Below are 12,340 nucleotides of genomic sequence, written 5' to 3'. Positions count from 1 at the left end.
GAGAATTTACTCTTTTTCTTGTTTTTTTTAAAACATAGGTAGCCCTGAATAGAGGTCTCTGTGACACTTACACCGTTCTCATTCCTATTCTCATCCGTCCTAGTTAGCTATACACATAGTAAGTAGTTGCATTCGCTAAAGACTAATTAGATCACCTAATAAATTCTCTCTGATATCTAGCTATGCTGCTGAAATGCAAAGTTTTATTTCTGATGCGATTTTTGCCCCTTTTTCTGAATGCAATTGTTGCAAAAACGGAAGTATTTGCATTTCCTATAAAATTTTTTGTATTGAAAAATAGCTCACCTTTCTCTTGTTGAATTTCCTCACCTCGAATTCAAGTCTGAGGAGCCAAACAGCCACAGTTATTCTGAGGCCTTTTATACCTCATGGGATTTCCTCCTCCTTTTCCTGCAAACCAGGGGCGGTCCCAATGAGGGGTATATTAACCGCAGCCTTTGCTAGTGGCCTCCATTCTGTCTCTGGGAATCAGCTGGGATAAGGGTTCTCCTCTCATTTCAATGCAGAGGATGTTTCACCTTATCTCAGTTTGTTTTTTAGCAGGTGCTTTTGGGCATCTAAAGCAGAGAATTTGAAGATTCGGTGAAGGAAATAGTATTAAATACAGTGAGCATTTAAGTTCATAGTTTTGGGTTGTGTCTTCGGAGGTAATAAGGTGCTTTTGTAATTTGTAGTTGTGTTCTTGGGTTTCTTTTTTTTTTTTTTTTTTTTTTAAGGTGGAATGCAGCTTCCTGAAATTTTAGGTGAAGTATGACACCTGAGATTTTTTTTCAGCTCTTTTGTCATATGACAAAAGGCATTTGACCTGTGTTAAAGATGTTTGAGGTTGAAGCTTCAGGTGAGTAAAGGGAGGACTGTGACTGGGAGATGGAGGGCAAGCAGGCTATCCAGTTAGGAGTTACCTTAGAGCATGGGTGGGGGTGGTTTGAAGGCAGTACGGTGTAAAATGTCCATTTGTGGGCCCTTGAGACTTTTCACAAGTGCGGCAGGTGTATTCGCACATCTTACAGTGCATGAGCTCACCCACCTCGCTCACAGAAATGCCACCTAACTTTGTCTCTTCCTAAACCAGGTACCCACCGTAACAGCCTCAGGCTCTGGCTGAAGCTGGAGACTCAAGGACCCCAGCACGCTCAGGAGAGGGTGAGGAGCTGACTTGTGGTGGTTTGGCACACACAACACTGCTATTCCTTGGGGCTGTGGAATTATGTGGTTTTGGCTAATGTGCTCCTCAGAGCATACACTGATGTTTGGTTTTCTTTAGTGTAGGTGACGCAGAGAGAGGAGCCCGGCGATGGCAGCGGTGTCCCAGACATCGAGGGAGCCTCGCTTTGCGCCCAAACCGGATTCACCTCTCCGGGTGTCTGACAGATAAGCGAAGGGCTGTGATTCACAGAGGGGATGACAGAGGGTTGCTGGGTCTGTAATTGTCAGGAGGGGTTTTTGAGGCAGCTTTGGAGCTGGAGATGTCCAAGAAGCAGCCCCTTAGGCCCCATAAGAGGCAAGTCTCAATTTGAACTCAATGCTGAAATGCACAGGGTAGAGCAGTTCTGGTGGGTGTCATGACACTTGTTTCTTGTGCACTGTGTGTCTTTTGAGTGTGTTGTATTACATGTCCTGAGTCTAAGCCCTTTGAGGGGCATATAGGAAATTCTGGGCTAATTTTTAGCCTCCGCTTTCCTTGGCCTGGTGCCGGCCCATGGGAGCGTGGGCTGGCATGGTAATCACATCTCTGCTTGGAAGCATCCAGTCTGCTGTCTTTGAAGCTCTTCTTCTGAACTGTATTGACAGCTGTACACCACAAGGGTCCATTCCAGAGGTTTAGGATGTGGAAGAATGTGAAGATAGGGAGAGGATTCTGACCAGAAATTTCTCAGCCATCCATCTCTTCGGTTCTTGGGATTAATGCTTCTGCTAGCAACTTCTTCCAGCCTCATCATCTCCCCATCAGTCTCCCCGCCGTCATCCCATCTTGCATTCTCTCAGTCCTTGTGATTCTTCTTCCTGCTGGGAGATTTTTTTTTCTTTTTTCCCCTCCCCATGTCCTCCCCTCGTTTGTCATGTCCTGTGTCATGGGTGCCTGCATGCATTTGGGTCTGTAGCTGCTCTGCCCTGCTGTGTAGTCTGGGTGTAGGTGTGCTAGGACCAGTCCTAGGGACTTGCTTTTAGTGATGTGGGGTGGTGTTGGACTCTAGTTGAGATCTGCAGATTGATCCCAGATCTCTGGAGGGGTTAGGCTGTCCTGCAGCACTTGGACTTTTGCCCTGCCTCTGTTTCAGATGCAGATGGATCCAAGTTGAGGACAAGGGCCCCCCCTGGGTAAGGGGTTCAGTCACAGTTTGCCTTTCCATGGGAAGCGTTAATGGCGACTGTGTTACAGCATTTGTCTTTGTTTTTAGAAAATGAAGCTGGATATCAGCAGGGAAGGGGAAGCAGGCCAGGTGAGCAGTTTCTAGGGGTCTGAATCAGTTTTTTTTGCTCAGGTCTCAATCTCTGGTGCAGCTCTCAGCATTCATTGTTCTTTGTGTGTTTTAGGCAGTGCCCTTGAACTACCCTGAGATGGCTCTGCCCAGCTGGCCAAGAGACCCAGTTCACTGCTCCTGTGAGCCCTTGTCCCGGTTTAAAGGGACAGTATTACTAGGAAAAGGAAATTCAGGAACTCACAGGCACAAAAAAAGGTATAGGTTGGGAATAACAGTTCTTTACTGATATATTTATAAGACAAACGAAAACAGCATCAGCTATATGAAAGAAAAAAAAAACAGTGACAGAACAGAACGGAATTCAGTCCCAGTCCCTTTTTTCAGTCACCGATGACTCTCCGAAGGAGCAGGGCAGGCGGCTTCTCAGTTGCGGCTGCTGCAGGGGCAGGGGAGGGGGCCAGGTGGCCTCACCGCCCCAGGTGGAAGAAAAAGGTGAGGAAGGAATTCTGCTCACCGTGGGCGTCCCAGTTGTTCAGAGGAAAGCAGGAAGCTTTAGCAGTCCAAATCCAAGAAGCCTGATCCCAACCGGAGAAACAGAACCTCTCTCCTCCAGTTTGGCCGTCCAGCTGTAAGAGTTCTCCTACCCCCAGTGTCCTCTTACTTGCCCAAAACAAAAGCAGGACTCCACCTTTCCCTAATGGGGCCATCAGCTTGCTTCAGCTAGTCCTTTGTCTCCAGCTCTTAACGGCTAATAGGAGAGCCATCCCGGCTAGTTTAACATAATAATGGGAAAAATTTCTAAACCTCGCCAACCCACAACAGCCCTCCAGCAGTATTCCAGGACTCTGATGAAACCTTCACCTTCTGCAATTTGAAAATGCCAGCTGGGCAGCCTTTGGAAAGAGCCAAGCAGTTGGGGTGAGTCTGGGAGTTTGGGAAAAGGAGTTTGGGTCCCATCAAGTTTCAGCCATGCCACATCACCTTGTCTCTTCTTAAGCCAGGTCTATTTTGTGATGATGGCATCAGACTGTGTGCAGCTGAAATGTGTGACCTGAGCCCCTGGGCATTCCTGGGAGATGGTGAGTAGTGAAATTCAGGTTTTGGCCTGTATGCTGCTCAGAGCATGCACTGATGTTTGGTTTTCTTTATTGTAGCTGACTAAGAGACAACAGCCCAGCGATGGCAGGAATTTCCCACATGGTGAAGCTTTTTTACTGCACACCTCGCATGGATTCTCATACCCGGATCTCTGACAGATAAGTGCAGGGATCCAACCCACAGAGGTGATGGGAGCGGGATGCTGGGTCTGGAATTGTCAGGAGGGATTTTTGAGGCAACTTTGGAACTGGGGATGTCCAAGAAGCAGCCTGTCAAGCCCCATAAGGGGAAGACTCTCTATGATTTCAGCATGAACAGCGCAGGCCCTAAGCGACGCCAGCGCACAGGGATCCCCACAGGCCCAACGTCAGCCCTTGCAGCATCTACCCTGCTTGCAGCTCTTTATCCCAGTCCCAGTGATTTCCAGGTCCCCCGTTTCCCCAGCCCGTGATTTCAGCTCTTGGTTATCCCACAAGCTTTATTCAACTGCCTGCTCTGCTCCTGCAGCTGGGCCTTTCTCCATCTCTGCCAGTGGACTCTTGTGCAGCTTGGAATGGCAGCATGTGCGTCGTGGCTCCAGCTCTGCAGCCGTTCAGCTCTCATCCTAGAGCCTTGAAGCCCACCCCACGGTGAGTATACCAGCCCCAGAGCGATTCCCCCTCCGGCCCCCATGCCAGCTCCTGAGCAACTAGGCCACCCCACAGATGTTACACCTTGGGTGACACAGTCCCTTTCTTAGCATGACAGTTTGCTTGGCGGAGCCACTCACAATGCCAGCACCACTTGGCATTTTCCAGCCGCATGCAGACTGACTTCTAGCTCCAGCCCCTACTGCGGCCCACTTGCCCACCCATACCACATGCAAGTATGGGTGGCCTTTCAGGCCCTAGCAGTCCTCACTTGCCCTTCTCAGCACTGCCCGTCCCATCCCATGGTAAGGCACAAGACGCAGCCCCCAGCATGAACAGCGCAGGCCCTAAGCGACGCCAGCGCACAGGGATCCCCACAGGCCCAACGTCAGCCCTTGCAGCATCTACCCTGCTTGCAGCTCTTTATCCCAGTCCCAGTGATTTCCAGGTCCCCCGTTTCCCCAGCCCGTGATTTCAGCTCTTGGTTATCCCACAAGCTTTATTCAACTGCCTGCTCTGCTCCTGCAGCTGGGCCTTTCTCCATCTCTGCCAGTGGACTCTTGTGCAGCTCGGAATGGCAGCATGTGCGTCGTGGCTCCAGCTCTGCAGCCGTTCAGCTCTCATCCTAGAGCCTTGAAGCCCACCCCACGGTGAGTATACCAGCCCCAGAGCGATTCCCCCTCCGGCCCCCATGCCAGCTCCCGAGCCACTAGGCCACCCCACAGATGTTACACCTTGGGTGACACAGTCCCTTTCTTAGCATGACAGTTTGCCTTGGCGGAGCCACTCACAATGCCAGCACCACTTGGCATTTTCCAGCGCATACGCAGACTGACTTCTAACTCCAGCCCCTACTGCGGCCCACTTGCCCACCCATACCACAATGCAAGTATGGGTGGCCTTTCAGGCCCTAGCAGTCCTCACTTGCCCTTCTCAGCACTGCCCGTCCCATCCCATGGTAAGGCACAAGACGCAGCCCCCAGCATGAACAGCGCAGGCCCTAAGCGACGCCAGCGCACAGGGATGCCCACAGGCCCAACGTCAGCCCTTGCAGCATCTACCCTGCTTGCAGCTCTTTATCCCAGTCCCAGTGATTTCCAGGTCCCCCGTTTCCCCAGCCCGTGATTTCAGCTCTTGGTTATCCCACAAGCTTTATTCAACTGCCTGCTCTGCTCCTGCAGCTGGGCCTTTCTCCATCTCTGCCAGTGGACTCTTGTGCAGCTCGGAAGGGCAGCATGTGCGTCGTGGCTCCAGCTCTGCAGCCGTTCAGCTCTCATCCTAGAGCCTTGAAGCCCACCCCACGGTGAGTATACCAGCCCCAGAGCGATTCCCCCTCCGGCCCCCATGCCAGCTCCCGAGCAACTAGGCCACCCCACAGATGTTACACCTTGGGTGACACAGTCCCTTTCTTAGCATGACAGTTTGCTTGGCGGAGCCACTCACAATGCCAGCACCACTTGGCATTTTCCAGGCATACGCAGACTGACTTCTAACTCCAGCCCCTACTGCGGCCCACTTGCCCACCCATACCACAATGCAAGTATGGGTGGCCTTTCAGGCCCTAGCAGTCCTCACTTGCCCTTCTCAGCACTGCCCGTCCCATCCCATGGTAAGGCACAAGACGCAGCCCCCAGCATGAACAGCGCAGGCCCTAAGCGACGCCAGCGCACAGGGATCCCCACAGGCCCAACGTCAGCCCTTGCAGCATCTACCCTGCTTGCAGCTCTTTATCCCAGTCCCAGTGATTTCCAGGTCCCCCGTTTCCCCAGCCCGTGATTTCAGCTCTTGGTTATCCCACAAGCTTTATTCAACTGCCTGCTCTGCTCCTGCAGCTGGGCCTTTCTCCATCTCTGCCAGTGGACTCTTGTGCAGCTCGGAAGGGCAGCATGTGCGTCGTGGCTCCAGCTCTGCAGCCGTTCAGCTCTCATCCTAGAGCCTTGAAGCCCACCCCACGGTGAGTATACCAGCCCCAGAGCGATTCCCCCTCCGGCCCCCATGCCAGCTCCCGAGGCAACTAGGCCACCCCACAGATGTTACACCTTGGGTGACACAGTCCCTTTCTTAGCATGACAGTTTGCTTGGCGGAGCCACTCACAATGCCAGCACCACTTGGCATTTTCCAGGCATACGCAGACTGACTTCTAACTCCAGCCCCTACTGCGGCCCACTTGCCCACCCATACCACAATGCAAGTATGGGTGGCCTTTCAGGCCCTAGCAGTCCTCACTTGCCCTTCTCAGCACTGCCCGTCCCATCCCATGGTAAGGCACAAGACGCAGCCCCCAGCATGAACAGCGCAGGCCCTAAGCGACGCCAGCGCACAGGGATCCCCACAGGCCCAACGTCAGCCCTTGCAGCATCTACCCTGCTTGCAGCTCTTTATCCCAGTCCCAGTGATTTCCAGGTCCCCCGTTTCCCCAGCCCGTGATTTCAGCTCTTGGTTATCCCACAAGCTTTATTCAACTGCCTGCTCTGCTCCTGCAGCTGGGCCTTTCTCCATCTCTGCCAGTGGACTCTTGTGCAGCTCGGAAGGGCAGCATGTGCGTCGTGGCTCCAGCTCTGCAGCCGTTCAGCTCTCATCCTAGAGCCTTGAAGCCCACCCCACGGTGAGTATACCAGCCCCAGAGCGATTCCCCCTCCGGCCCCCATGCCAGCTCCCGAGGCACTAGGCCACCCCACAGATGTTACACCTTGGGTGACACAGTCCCTTTCTTAGCATGACAGTTTGCTTGGCGGAGCCACTCACAATGCCAGCACCACTTTGCATTTTCCAAGCATACGCAGACTGACTTCTAACTCCAGCCCCTACTGCGGCCCACTTGCCCACCCATACCACATGCAAGTATGGGTGGCCTTTCAGGCCCTAGCAGTCCTCACTTGCCCTTCTCAGCACTGCCCGTCCCATCCCATGGTAAGGCACAAGACGCAGCCCCCAGCATGAACAGCGCAGGCCCTAAGCGACGCCAGCGCACAGGGATCCCCACAGGCCCAACGTCAGCCCTTGCAGCATCTACCCTGCTTGCAGCTCTTTATCCCAGTCCCAGTGATTTCCAGGTCCCCCGTTTCCCCAGCCCGTGATTTCAGCTCTTGGTTATCCCACAAGCTTTATTCAACTGCCTGCTCTGCTCCTGCAGCTGGGCCTTTCTCCATCTCTGCCAGTGGACTCTTGTGCAGCTCGGAATGGCAGCATGTGCGTCGTGGCTCCAGCTCTGCAGCCGTTCAGCTCTCATCCTAGAGCCTTGAAGCCCACCCCACGGTGAGTATACCAGCCCCAGAGCGATTCCCCCTCCGGCCCCCATGCCAGCTCCCGAGGCACTAGGCCACCCCACAGATGTTACACCTTGGGTGACACAGTCCCTTTCTTAGCATGACAGTTTGCTTGGCGGAGCCACTCACAATGCCAGCACCACTTGGCATTTTCCAGCATACGCAGACTGACTTCTAACTCCAGCCCCTGCTGCGGCCCACTTGCCCACCCATACCACAATGCAAGTATGGGTGGCCTTTCAGGCCCTAGCAGTCCTCACTTGCCCTTCTCAGCACTGCCCGTCCCATCCCATGGTAAGGCACAAGACGCAGCCCCCAGCATGAACAGCGCAGGCCCTAAGCGACGCCAGCGCACAGGGATCCCCACAGGCCCAACGTCAGCCCTTGCAGCATCTACCCTGCTTGCAGCTCTTTATCCCAGTCCCAGTGATTTCCAGGTCCCCCGTTTCCCCAGCCCGTGATTTCAGCTCTTGTTTATCCCACAAGCTTTATTCAACTGCCTGCTCTGCTCCTGCAGCTGGGCCTTTCTCCATCTCTGCCAGTGGACTCTTGTGCAGCTCGGAAGGGCAGCATGTGCGTCGTGGCTCCAGCTCTGCAGCCGTTCAGCTCTCATCCTAGAGCCTTGAAGCCCACCCCACGGTGAGTATACCAGCCCCAGAGCGATTCCCCCTCCGGCCCCCATGCCAGCTCCCGAGCAACTAGGCCACCCCACAGATGTTACACCTTGGGTGACACAGTCCCTTTCTTAGCATGACAGTTTGCTTGGCGGAGCCACTCACAATGCCAGCACCACTTGGCATTTTCCAAGCATACGCAGACTGACTTCTAACTCCAGCCCCTACTGCGGCCCACTTGCCCACCCATACCACAATCAAGTATGGGTGGCCTTTCAGGCCCTAGCAGTCCTCACTTGCCCTTCTCAGCACTGCCCGTCCCATCCCATGGTAAGGCACAAGACGCAGCCCCCAGCATGAACAGCGCAGGCCCTAAGCGACGCCAGCGCACAGGGATCCCCACAGGCCCAACGTCAGCCCTTGCAGCATCTACCCTGCTTGCAGCTCTTTATCCCAGTCCCAGTGATTTCCAGGTCCCCCGTTTCCCCAGCCCGTGATTTCAGCTCTTCGTTGTCCCACAAGCTTTATTCAACTGCCTGCTCTGCTCCTGCAGCTGGGCCTTTCTCCATCTCTGCCAGTGGACTCTTGTGCAGCTCGGAAGGGCAGCATGTGCGTCGTGGCTCCAGCTCTGCAGCCGTTCAGCTCTCATCCTAGAGCCTTGAAGCCCACCCCACGGTGAGTATACCAGCCCCAGAGCGATTCCCCCTCCGGCCCCCATGCCAGCTCCCGAGGCAACTAGGCCACCCCACAGATGTTACACCTTGGGTGACACAGTCCCTTTCTTAGCATGACAGTTTGCTTGGCGGAGCCACTCACAATGCCAGCACCACTTGGCATTTTCCAGCGCATACGCAGACTGACTTCTAACTCCAGCCCCTACTGCGGCCCACTTGCCCACCCATACCACAATGCAAGTATGGGTGGCCTTTCAGGCCCTAGCAGTCCTCACTTGCCCTTCTCAGCACTGCCCGTCCCATCCCATGGTAAGGCACAAGACGCAGCCCCCAGCATGAACAGCGCAGGCCCTAAGCGACGCCAGCGTACAGGGATCCCCACAGGCCCAACGTCAGCCCTTGCAGCATCTACCCTGCTTGCAGCTCTTTATCCCAGTCCCAGTGATTTCCAGGTCCCCCGTTTCCCCAGCCCGTGATTTCAGCTCTTGGTTATCCCACAAGCTTTATTCAACTGCCTGCTCTGCTCCTGCAGCTGGGCCTTTCTCCATCTCTGCCAGTGGACTCTTGTGCAGCTCGGAAGGGCAGCATGTGCGTCGTGGCTCCAGCTCTGCAGCCGTTCAGCTCTCATCCTAGAGCCTTGAAGCCCACCCCACGGTGAGTATACCAGCCCCAGAGCGATTCCCCCTCCGGCCCCCATGCCAGCTCCCGAGCAACTAGGCCACCCCACAGATGTTACACCTTGGGTGACACAGTCCCTTTCTTAGCATGACAGTTTGCTTGGCGGAGCCACTCACAATGCCAGCACCACTTGGCATTTTCCAGGCATACGCAGACTGACTTCTAACTCCAGCCCCTACTGCGGCCCACTTGCCCACCCATACCACATGCAAGTATGGGTGGCCTTTCAGGCCCCAGCAGTCCTCACTTGCCCTTCTCAGCACTGCCCGTCCCATCCCATGGTAAGGCACAAGACGCAGCCCCCAGCATGAACAGCGCAGGCCCTAAGCGACGCCAGCGCACAGGGATCCCCACAGGCCCAACGTCAGCCCTTGCAGCATCTACCCTGCTTGCAGCTCTTTATCCCAGTCCCAGTGATTTCCAGGTCCCCCGTTTCCCCAGCCCGTGATTTCAGCTCTTGGTTATCCCACAAGCTTTATTCAACTGCCTGCTCTGCTCCTGCAGCTGGGCCTTTCTCCATCTCTGCCAGTGGACTCTTGTGCAGCTCGGAAGGGCAGCATGTGCGTCGTGGCTCCAGCTCTGCAGCCGTTCAGCTCTCATCCTAGAGCCTTGAAGCCCACCCCACGGTGAGTATACCAGCCCCAGAGCGATTCCCCCTCCGGCCCCCATGCCAGCTCCCGAGCAACTAGGCCACCCCACAGATGTTACACCTTGGGTGACACAGTCCCTTTCTTAGCATGACAGTTTGCTTGGCGGAGCCACTCACAATGCCAGCACCACTTTGCATTTTCCAAGCATACGCAGACTGACTTCTAGCTCCAGCCCCTACTGCGGCCCACTTGCCCACCCATACCACATGCAAGTATGGGTGGCCTTTCAGGCCCTAGCAGTCCTCACTTGCCCTTCTCAGCACTGCCCGTCCCATCCCATGGTAAGGCACAAGACGCAGCCCCCAGCATGAACAGCGCAGGCCCTAAGCGACGCCAGCGCACAGGGATCCCCACAGGCCCAACGTCAGCCCTTGCAGCATCTACCCTGCTTGCAGCTCTTTATCCCAGTCCCAGTGATTTCCAGGTCCCCCGTTTCCCCAGCCCGTGATTTCAGCTCTTGGTTATCCCACAAGCTTTATTCAACTGCCTGCTCTGCTCCTGCAGCTGGGCCTTTCTCCATCTCTGCCAGTGGACTCTTGTGCAGCTCGGAATGGCAGCATGTGCGTCGTGGCTCCAGCTCTGCAGCCGTTCAGCTCTCATCCTAGAGCCTTGAAGCCCACCCCACGGTGAGTATACCAGCCCCAGAGCGATTCCCCCTCCGGCCCCCATGCCAGCTCCCGAGCAACTAGGCCACCCCACAGATGTTACACCTTGGGTGACACAGTCCCTTTCTTAGCATGACAATTTCCTTGGCGGAGCCACTCACAATGCCAGCACCACTTGGCATTTTCCAGCCACATGCAGACTGACTTCTAACTCCAGCCCCTACTGCGGCCCACTTGCCCACCCATACCACATGCAAGTATGGGTGGCCTTTCAGGCCCTAGCAGTCCTCACTTGCCCTTCTCAGCACTGCCCGTCCCATCCCATGGTAAGGCACAAGACGCAGCCCCCAGCATGAACAGCGCAGGCCCTAAGCGACGCCAGCGCACAGGGATCCCCACAGGCCCAACGTCAGCCCTTGCAGCATCTACCCTGCTTGCAGCTCTTTATCCCAGTCCCAGTGATTTCCAGGTCCCCCGTTTCCCCAGCCCGTGATTTCAGCTCTTGGTTATCCCACAAGCTTTATTCAACTGCCTGCTCTGCTCCTGCAGCTGGGCCTTTCTCCATCTCTGCCTGTGGACTCTTGTGCAGCTCGGAAGGGCAGCATGTGCGTCGTGGCTCCAGCTCTGCAGCCGTTCAGCTCTCATCCTAGAGCCTTGAAGCCCACCCCACGGTGAGTATACCAGCCCCAGAGCGATTCCCCCTCCGGCCCCCATGCCAGCTCCCGAGGCACTAGGCCACCCCACAGATGTTACACCTTGGGTGACACAGTCCCTTTCTTAGCATGACAGTTTGCTTGGCGGAGCCACTCACAATGCCAGCACCACTTGGCATTTTCCAGCGCATACGCAGACTGACTTCTAACTCCAGCCCCTACTGCGGCCCACTTGCCCACCCATACCACAATCAAGTAGTGGGTGGCCTTTCAGGCCCTAGCAGTCCTCACTTGCCCTTCTCAGCACTGCCCGTCCCATCCCATGGTAAGGCACAAGACGCAGCCCCCAGCATGAACAGCGCAGGCCCTAAGCGACGGCAGCGCACAGGGATCCCCACAGGCCCAACGTCAGCCCTTGCAGCATCTACCCTGCTTGCAGCTCTTTATCCCAGTCCCAGTGATTTCCAGGTCCCCCGTTTCCCCAGCCCGTGATTTCAGCTCTTGGTTATCCCACAAGCTTTATTCAACTGCCTGCTCTGCTCCTGCAGCTGGGCCTTTCTCCATCTCTGCCTGTGGACTCTTGTGCAGCTCGGAAGGGCAGCATGTGCGTCGTGGCTCCAGCTCTGCAGCCGTTCAGCTCTCATCCTAGAGCCTTGAAGCCCACCCCACGGTGAGTATACCAGCCCCAGAGCGATTCCCCCTCCGGCCCCCATGCCAGCTCCCGAGGCACTAGGCCACCCCACAGATGTTACACCTTGGGTGACACAGTCCCTTTCTTAGCATGACAGTTTGCTTGGCGGAGCCACTCACAATGCCAGCACCACTTTGCATTTTCCAGGCATACGCAGACTGACTTCTAGCTCCAGCCCCTACTGCGGCCCACTTGCCCACCCATACCACAAGCAAGTATGGGTGGCCTTTCAGGCCCTAGCAGTCCTCACTTGCCCTTCTCAGCACTGCCCGTCCCATCCCATGGTAAGGCACAAGACGCAGCCCCCAGCATGAACAGCGCAGGCCCTAAGCGACGC

General features: G+C 55.4%; 2 long non-coding RNA genes across 3 annotated transcripts; both read left to right on the top strand.

The window, feature by feature from the left end:
* The first annotated feature begins 1,388 nt into the window (after positions 1–1,388).
* LOC117007113 lies at positions 1,389–2,628 on the top strand. The gene is made up of 3 exons (XR_004420089.1): positions 1,389–2,340; positions 2,421–2,462; positions 2,557–2,628. It is a non-coding gene; the product is annotated as an uncharacterized LOC117007113 (long non-coding RNA).
* A 563-nt stretch (positions 2,629–3,191) lies between these two features.
* On the top strand, positions 3,192–3,907 carry LOC117007109. 2 transcript variants are annotated; one of them, XR_004420086.1, is made up of 3 exons: positions 3,192–3,362; positions 3,446–3,523; positions 3,610–3,907. It is a non-coding gene; the product is annotated as an uncharacterized LOC117007109 (long non-coding RNA). The 2 variants fall into 2 exon arrangements; XR_004420085.1 differs by having other exon boundaries at positions 3,599–3,907.
* Positions 3,908–12,340: the final 8,433 nt, after the last annotated feature.

Source organism: Catharus ustulatus, chromosome 25 (assembly GCF_009819885.2).
Source record: "Catharus ustulatus isolate bCatUst1 chromosome 25, bCatUst1.pri.v2, whole genome shotgun sequence".
Lineage (NCBI taxonomy): Eukaryota > Metazoa > Chordata > Aves > Passeriformes > Turdidae > Catharus > Catharus ustulatus.
This window is presented reverse-complemented; position numbering and strand designations above follow the sequence as displayed.